General features: G+C 41.4%; 1 non-coding gene across 1 annotated transcript; it reads left to right on the top strand.

Moving 5' to 3' along the window:
* Positions 1 to 6,807: 6,807 nt before the first annotated feature.
* Positions 6,808 to 6,915, top strand: LOC112716251 (small nucleolar RNA R71). The gene has a single exon (XR_003160232.1). It is a non-coding gene; the product is annotated as a small nucleolar RNA R71 (small nucleolar RNA).
* Positions 6,916 to 9,224: the final 2,309 nt, after the last annotated feature.

Genomic DNA, 9,224 nt, shown 5'->3' with positions numbered 1-9,224 from the left:
GGAGCTACAGAAGCCCAATTGGCGCGCTCTCAACGGCATTGGAAAGTAGACATCCTGGGCTTTCCAGCAATATATAATAGTCCATACTTTGCCCGAGATTTGATGGCCCAAACTGGCGTGGCAAAACAGCCTCAGAAATTCCAGCGTTTAACGCTGGAACTGGCATAAAACTTGGAGTTAAACGCCCAAACTGGCATGAGAACTGGCGTTTAACTCCAGAAAACGTCTCTACACATAAAAGCTTCAATGCTCAGCCCAAGCACACACCAAGTGGACCCAGAAGTGGATTTTTACGTCATTTACTCATTTCTGTATACCCTAGGTTACTAGTTTACTATTAATAGGATCTTTGGACATTGTATCTGTACCTCATGAAACTTTACACGTTTCCTTTGTGTATCTTCCACGGTATGAGTCTCTAAACCCCATGGTTGGGGGTGAGGAACTCTGCTGTGTCTTGATGGATTAATGCAATTACTACTGTTTCTCATTCAATCATGCTTGCTTCCATTCTAAGATAATACTTGTTCTTAACCCGGATGAATGTGATGATCCGTGACAATCATCATCATTCTCAACTATGAACGTGTGCCTGACAACCACCTCCGTTCTACCTTAGATTAAGTAGTTATCTCTTGGATTCTTTAACCGGAATCTTCGTGGTATAAGCTAGAACTGATGGCGGCATTCAAGAGAATCCGGAAGGTCTAAACCTTGTCTGTGGTATTCTGAGTAGGATTCAATGATTGGATGACTGTGACGTGCTTCAAACTCCTAGCAGGCGGGGCGTTAGTGACAGACGCAAAAGAATCATTGGATTCTATTCCGGCCTGACCGAGAACCAACAGATGATTAGCCATGCTGTGACAGAGCATAAGAACATTTTCACTGAGAGGATGGGAGGTAGCCATTGACAACGGTGAAACCCTACATACAGCTTGCCATGGAAGGAGCCTTGCGTGTTTGAAGAAGAAGACAGTAGGAAAGCAGAGATTCAGAAGATGGAGCATCTCCAAAACCTCAACCTATTCTCCATTACTGCAAAACAAGTAATCATTTCATGTTCTTTTATTCTTTTTCACAATCAATCCTGATAATTTCTGATATCTTGACTAAGATTTACAAGATAACCATAGCTTGCTTCAAGCCGACAATCTCCGTGGGATCGACCCTTGCTCACGCAAGGTATTACTTGGACGACCCAGTGCACTTGCTAGTTAGTTGTGCAGAGTTGCAAAAGTGTGATTGCAATTTCGTGCACCATCAGGCGATCAACCATGCATCGTGCAATCAGGAATCCAAGAGATATTCACCCAATCGAAGGTAGAACGGAGGTGGTTGTCAGTCACACGTTCATAGGTGAGAATGATGATGAGTGTCACGGATCATCACATTCATCAAGTTGAAGAACAAGTGATATCTTAGAACAAGAACAAGCGGAATTGAATGGAAGAACAATAGTAATTGCATTAATACTCGAGGTACAGCAGAGCTCCACACCTTAATCTATGGTGTGTAGAAACTCCACCGTTGAGAATACATAAGAACAAAAGTGATCATTGGCCTCGGCCCCAGAGAGGGAACCAGAAGAACCAAGATGAAAATACAATAGTAAAAGGTCCTACTTATAGAAAACTAGTAGCCTAAGGTTTACAGAAATGAGTAAATGACATAAAAATCCACTTCCGGGCCCACTTGGTGTGTGCTTGGGCTGAGCAATGAAGCATTTTCGTGTAGAGACTCCTCTTGGAGTTAAACGCCAGCTTTTATGCCAGTTTGGGCGTTTAACTCCCATTTTGGTGCCAGTTCCGGCGTTTAACGCTGGAATTCCTGAGGGTGACTTTGAACGCCGGTTTGGGCCATCAAATCTTGGGCAAAGTATGGACTATCATATATTGCTGGAAAGCCCAGAATGTCTACTTTCCAACGCCGTTGAGAGCGCGCCAATTGGGCTTCTGTAGCTCCACAAAATCCGCTTCGAGTGCAGGGAGGTCAGAATCCAATAGCATCTGCAGTCCTTTTTGGTCTCTGAATCAGATTTTTGCTCAGGTCCCTCAATTTCAGCCAGAAAATACCTGAAATCACAGAAAAACACACAAACTCATAGTAAAGTCCAGAAAAGTGAATTTTAACTAAAAACTAATAAAAATATACTAAAAACTAACTAGATCATACCAAAAACATACTAAAAACAATGCCAAAAAGCGTACAAATTATCCGCTCATCACAACACTAAACTTAAATTGTTGCTTGTCCTCAAGCAACTGAAAGTCAAATAAGATAAAAAGAAGAGAATATGCAATGAATTCCAAAAACATCTATGAAGATCAGTATTAATTAGATGAGCGGGGCTTTTAGCTTTTTGCCTCTGAACAGTTTTGGCATCTCACTCTATCCTTTGAAATTCAGAATGATTGGCTTCTTTAGGAACTTAGAATCCAGATAGTGCTATTGATTCTCCTAGTAGAGTATTATGATTCTTGAACATAGCTACTTATTGAGTCTTGGCCGTGGCCCAAAGCACTCTGTCTTCCAGTATTACCACCGGATACATACATGCCACAGACACATAATTGGGTGAACCTTTTCAGATTGTGACTCAGCTTTGCTAGAGTCCCCAATTAGAGGTGTCCAGGGTTCTTAAGCACACTCTTTTTGCCTTGGATCACAACTTTATTTTTTTCTTTTTCTTTCTTTCTTCTCTTTTTTTCATTTTTTTTTTGAATATTCATTGCTTTTTCTTGCTTCAAGAATCATTTTAATGATTTTTCAGATCCTCAGTAACATGTCTCCTTTTTCATCATTCTTTCAAGAGCCAACATTCATGAACCACAAATTCAAAAGACATATGCACTGTTTAAGCATACATTCAGAAAACAAAAATATTGCCACCACATCAAAATAATTAAACTGTTATAAAATTCAAAATTCATGCAATTCTTTTCTTTTTCAATTAAGCACATTTTTATTCAAGAAAGGTGATGGATTCATAGGACATTCATAACTTTAAGGCATAGACACTAAGACACTAATGATCACAAGACACAAACATGGATAGACATAAGCACAAAGAAATTCGAAAAACAGAAGAATAAAGAACAAGGAAATCAAGGAACGGGTCCACCTTAGTGATGGCGGCTCTTTCTTCCTCTTGAAGATCCTATGGAGTGCTTGAGCTCCTCAATGTCTTTTCCTTGTCTTTGTTGCTCCTCCCTCATGATTCTTTGATCTTCTCTAATTTCATGGAGGATGATGGAGTGTTCTTGGTGCTCCACCCTTAGTTGTCCCATGTTGGAACTCAATTCTCCTAGGGAGGTGTTTAGTTGCTCCCAATAGTTTTGTGGAGGAAAGTGCATCCCTTGAGGAATCTCAGGGATCTCATGATGAGTGGGGTCTCTTGTGTGCTCCATCCTCTTCTTAGTGATGGGCTTGTCCTCATCAATGGGGGTGTCTCCCTCTATGTCAACTCCAACTGAATAACAGAGGTGACAAATGAGGTGAGGAAAGGCTAACCTTGCCAAGGTAGAGGACTTGTCCGCCACCTTATAGAGTTCTTGGGCTATAACCTCATGAACCTATATTTCTTCTCCAATCATGATGCTATGGATCATGATAGCCCGGTCTACGGTAACTTCAGACCGGTTGCTAGTGGGAATGATTGAGCGTTGTATAAACTCCAACCATCCTCTAGCCACGGGTTTGAGGTCATGCCTTCTCAATTGAACCGGCTTCCCTCTTGAATCTCTCTTCCATTGGGCGCCCTCTTCACATATGACTGTGAGGACTTGGTCCAACCTTTGATCAAAGTTGACCCTTCTAGTGTAAGGATGTTCATCTCCTTGCATCATGGGCAAGTTGAATGCCAACCTTACACTTTCTGGACTGAAATCCAAGTATTTCCCCCGAACCATAGTAAGATAATTCTTTGGATCCGGGTTCACACTTTGGTCATGGTTCTTGGTGATCCATGCATTGGCATAGAACTCTTGAACCATCAAGATTCCGACTTGTTGAATGGGGTTGGTAAGGACTTCCCAACCTCTTCTTCGGATCTCATGTCGGATCTCCGGATATTCACCCTTTTTGAGTGAAAAAGGGACCTCGGGGATCACCTTCTTCAAGGCCACAACTTCATAGAAGTGGTCTTGATGCACCCTTGAGATGAATCTTTCCATCTCCCATGACTCGGAGGTGGAAGCTTTTGCCTTCCCTTTCCTCTTTCTAGAGGTTTCTCCGGCCTTGGATGCCATAAATGGTTATGGAAAAACAAAAAGCAATGCTTTTACCACACCAAACTTAAAATGTTTGCTCGTCCTCGAGCAAAAGAAGAAAGAAGAGAGTAGAAGAAGAAGAAAGGAGGAGAAAGGGAATGGCTTTGTGTTCGGCCAAAGGGGAGAGAAATGGTGTTTAAGTTGTGTGAAAATGAAGGAGTGAAGGAGGGTTTATATAGGAGAGGGGAAGGGTAGGGTTCGGCCATTTGAGGGTGGGTTTGGGTGGGAAAGTGGTTTGAATTTGAATGGTGAGGTAGGTGGGGTTTTATGAAGGATGGATGTGAGTGGTGAAGAGAAAGAAGGGATTTGATAGGTGAGGGGTTTTTGGGGAAGAGGTGTTGAGGTGATTGGTGAATGGGTGAAGAGGAGAGAGAGTGGTAGGGTAGGTGGGGATCCTGTGGGGTCCACAGATCCTGAGGTGTCAAGGAAAAGTCATCCCTGCACCAAATGGCAAGCAAAATCTCGTTTTGTGCCAATTCTGGCGTTAAACGCCGGGCTGGTGCCCATTTCTGGCGTTTAACGCCAGCTTCTTGCCCTTTTCTGGCGTTTAACGCCAGTCTGGTGCCCCTTTCTGGCGTTAAACGCCCAGAATGGTGCCAGACTGGGCGTTAAACGCCCACCTGCTAACCTTACTGGCGTTTAAACGCCAGTAGGTGCGTCCTCCAGGGTGTGCTGTTTTTCTTCCTGTTTTTCATTCTGTTTTTGCTTTTTTCATTGATTTTGTGATTTCTTATGATCATCAACCTACAAAAAAAGATAAAATAACAAAAGAAAATAGAGAAAATATAACATTGGGTTGCCTCTCAACAAGCGCTTCTTTAATGTCATTAGCTTGACAGAGGACTCTCATGGAGCCTCAGAAATGTTCAGAGCTATGTTGGGACCTCCCAACACCAAACTTAGAGTTTGAATGTGGGGGTTCAACACCAAACTTAGAGTTTGGTTGTGGCCTCCCAACACCAAACTTAGAGTTTGACTGTGGGGGCTCTGTTTTTGAGAGAAGCTCTTCATGCTTCCTCTCCATGATGACAGAGGGATATCCTTGGGTCTTAAACACCAAGGATTCTTCATTCACTTGAATGATCAACTCTCCTCTATCAACATCAATCACAGCCTTTGCTGTGGCTAGGAAGGGTCTGCCAAGGATGATGGATTCATCCATGCACTTCCCAGTCTCTAGGACTATGAAATCAGTAGGGATGTAATGGTCTTCAACCTTAACCAGAACATCCTCTACAAGTCCATGGGCTTGTTTTCTTGAGTTGTCTGCCATCTCCAGTGAGATTTTTGCAGCTTGTACCTCAGAGATCCCTAACTTCTCCATTACAGAGAGAGGCATGAGGTTTACACTTGACCCTAAGTCACACAAGGCCTTCTTGAAGGTCATGGTGCCTATGGTACAAGGTATTGAAAACTTCCCAGGATCCTGTCTCTTTTGAGGCAGTGTCTGCCTAGACAAGTCATCCAGTTCTTTGGTGAGCAAAGGGGGTTCATCCTCCCAGGTCTCATTTCCAAATAAGTTGTCATTTAGCTTCATGATTGCTCCAAGGTATTTAGCAACTTGCTCTTCAGTGACATACTCATCCTCTTCAGAGGAAGAATACTCATCAGAGCTCATGAATGGCAGAAGTAAGTCCAATGGAATCTCTATGGTCTCAGTCTGAACCTCAGATCCCCATGGTTCCTCATTGGGGAACTCATTGGAGGCCAGTGGACGCCCAGTGAGGCCTTCCTCAGTGGCGTTCACTGCCTCTTCCTCCTCTCCAAATTCGGCCATGTTGATGGCTTTGCACTCTCCTTTTGGATTTTCTTCTGTATTGCTTGGAAGAGTACTAGGAGGGAGTTCAGTAATTTTCTTGCTCAGCTGACCCACTTGTGCCTCCAAATTTCTAATGGAGGACCTTGTTTCAGTCATGAAACTTTGAGTGGTTTTGATCAGATCAGAGACCATGGTTGCTAAGTCAGAGGTATTCTGCTTAGAACTCTCTGTCTGTTGCTGAGAAGATGATGGAAAAGGCTCGCTATTGCTAAACCTGTTTCTTCCACCATTATTATTGTTGAAACCTTGTTGGGGTCTCTGTTGATCCTTCCATGAAAAATTTGGACGATTTCTCCATGAAGGATTATAGGTGTTTCCATAGGGTTCTCCCATGTAATTCACCTCTTCCATTGAAGGGTTCTCAGGATCATAGGCTTCTTCCTCAGATGAAGCTTCTTTAGTACTGCCTGGTGCATTTTGCATTCCAGACAGACTTTGAGAAATCATATTGACTTGTTGAGTCAATATTTTGTTCTGAGCCAATATGGCATTCAGAGTGTCAATCTCAAGAACTCCTCTCTTCTGACTAGTCCTATTGTTCACAGGATTTCTTTCAGAAGTGTACATGAATTGGTTATTTGCAACCATTTCAATCAGCTCTTGAGCTTCTGTAGGCGTCTTCTTCAAATGAAGAGATCCTCCAGCAGAGCTATCCAAAGACATCTTGGATAGTTCAGAGAGACCATCATAGAAAATACCTATGATGCTCCATTCAGAAAGCATATCAGAAGGACACTTTCTGATTAATTGTTTGTATCTTTCCCAAGCTTCATAGAGGGATTCTCCTTCCTTCTGTCTGAAGGTTTGGACTTCCACTCTAAGCTTACTCAATTTTTGAGGTGGAAAGAACTTTGCCAAGAAGGCATTGACTAGCTTTTCCCAAGAGTCCAGGCTTTCCTTAGGTTGAGAGTCCAACCATGTTCTAGCTCTGTCTCTTACAACAAAAGGGAATAGCATAAGTCTGTAGACCTCAGGGTCAACCCCATTAGTCTTGACAGTGTCACAGATTTGCAAGAATTCAGCTAAAAACTGATGAGGATCTTCCAATGGAAGTCCATGGAACTTGCAATTCTGTTGCATTAGAGAAACTAATTGAGGCTTAAGCTCAAAGTTGTTTGCTCCAATGGCAGGGATAGAGATGCTTCTCCCATAGAAGTCGGGAGTAGGTGCAGTAAAGTCACCCAGCACCTTCCTTGCATTGTTGGCATTGTTGTTGTTTTCGGCTGCCATAGGTTATTCTTCTTTGAAGAATTCGGTCAGGTCCTCTAAAGAGAGTTGTGCTTTGGCTTCTCTGAGCTTTCTCTTCAAGGTCCTTTCAGGTTCAGGGTCAGCCTCAACAAGAATGTTTTTGTCTTTGCTCCTGCTCATAAGAAAGAGAAGGGAACAAGAAAATGTGGAATCCTCTATGTCACAGTATAGAGATTCCCTGAAGTGTCAGATGAAAAGAAGAGTAGAAGATTTTTGAAAACATTACTTAATTTTGAAAACATTTTTGAAAACATTACTTAATTTTCGAAAATGAAAGTGGGAAAGAGATCTAGTGATTTTTGAAAAAGATTTTGAAATTAGAAATCAAAAAGATTTGATTGAAAACTATTTAAAAAGATGTGGTTAAGAAGATATGATTGATTTTAAAAAAAATGTGATTGAGAAGATATGATTTGAAAAACATTTTAAAAAGATTTGATTTTGAAAATTAAAAACTTGACTAACAAGAAAAGATATGATTCAAACATTAAACCTTTCTCAACAGAAAAGGCAACATACTTGAAATGTTGAATCAAATCATTAATTGATAGTAAGTATCTTTGAAAATGGAAAGAAATTGATTTTGAAAAAGATTTGATTGAAAAATTGATTTGAAAAAGATTTGATTTTGAAAAACTTTGAAAACTTGAAAAAAATCTGATTTTGAAAACAAAATCTTCCCCCTTGTGCCGTCCTGGCGTTAAACGCCCAGAATGGTGCACATTCTGGCGTTTAACGCCCAAAACACTACCTTTTTGGGCGTTAAACGCCCAACCAGGTACCCTGGCTGGCGTTTAAACGCCAGTCTGTCCTTCTTCACTGGGCGTTTTGAACGCCCAGCTTTTTCTGTGCAATTCCTCTGCTGTATGTTCTGAATCTTCAATTTTTTGTATTATTGACTTGAAAAGACACAAATTAAAATTATTTTTGGATTTTTAATAATTAGGACAAATCAAAATGCAACAAGAATCAAATAACAATGCATGCAAGACACCAAACTTAGCAGTTTGTATACCACTGACACTAACAAAATGAGAATGCATATGAGACACACAAAACACTCAAGTCAATTGAATTTAAAGATCAGAGCACGAAAATCATCAAGAATTACTTGAAAATCCTTAAGACACATGAATGAATGCATGCAATTGACACCAAACTTAAGATGAGACACTAGACTCAAACAAGAAATTTTTTGTGTTTTTCGAAAATTAAATGGAAAACGTTATCAAAATTCTTAATGAGAATTCCAGGAATCAGTGCAATGCTAGTCTAAGACTCCGGTCCAGGAATTAGACATGGCTTCACAGCCAGCCAAGCTTTCAAAGAAAGCTTCGGTCCAAAACACTAGACATGGCCAATGGCCAGCCAAGCCTTAGCAGATCACTGCTCCAAAAGCAAGATTGATAAAAATCAACAAGCTCTTGTGATGATAAGTTGAAACCTCGGTCTAATGAGATTAGACATGGCTTCTCAGCCAGCCAGACTTCAACAAATCATCATGAAACTCTAGAATTCTTCTTCAAGAATTTCGAAAAAAATAAATACCTAATCTAAGCAACAAGATGAACCGTCAGTTGTCCAAACTGAACAATCCCCGGCAACGGCGCCAAAAACTTGGTGCTGTTGCCGGATTTTGGCACTGATGTTACCGGACCAAAAGCTTGCTCAAAACTTGAACAATCCCCGGCAACGGCGCCAAAAACTTGGTGCGCGAAATTGTGAACAATACTTTTCACAACTCTCATAATCCCCGGTCATGAACCCTAAAAACTTGGTGTTCAATACCATGGCATTACACAACTTCGCACAACTAACCAGCAAGTGCACTGGGTCGTCCAAGTAATAAACCTTACGCGAGTAAGGGTCGATCCCACGAAGATTGT

The sequence above is a fragment of the Arachis hypogaea genome, chromosome 1 (assembly GCF_003086295.3).
Source record: "Arachis hypogaea cultivar Tifrunner chromosome 1, arahy.Tifrunner.gnm2.J5K5, whole genome shotgun sequence".
NCBI lineage: Eukaryota > Viridiplantae > Streptophyta > Magnoliopsida > Fabales > Fabaceae > Arachis > Arachis hypogaea.
This window is presented reverse-complemented; position numbering and strand designations above follow the sequence as displayed.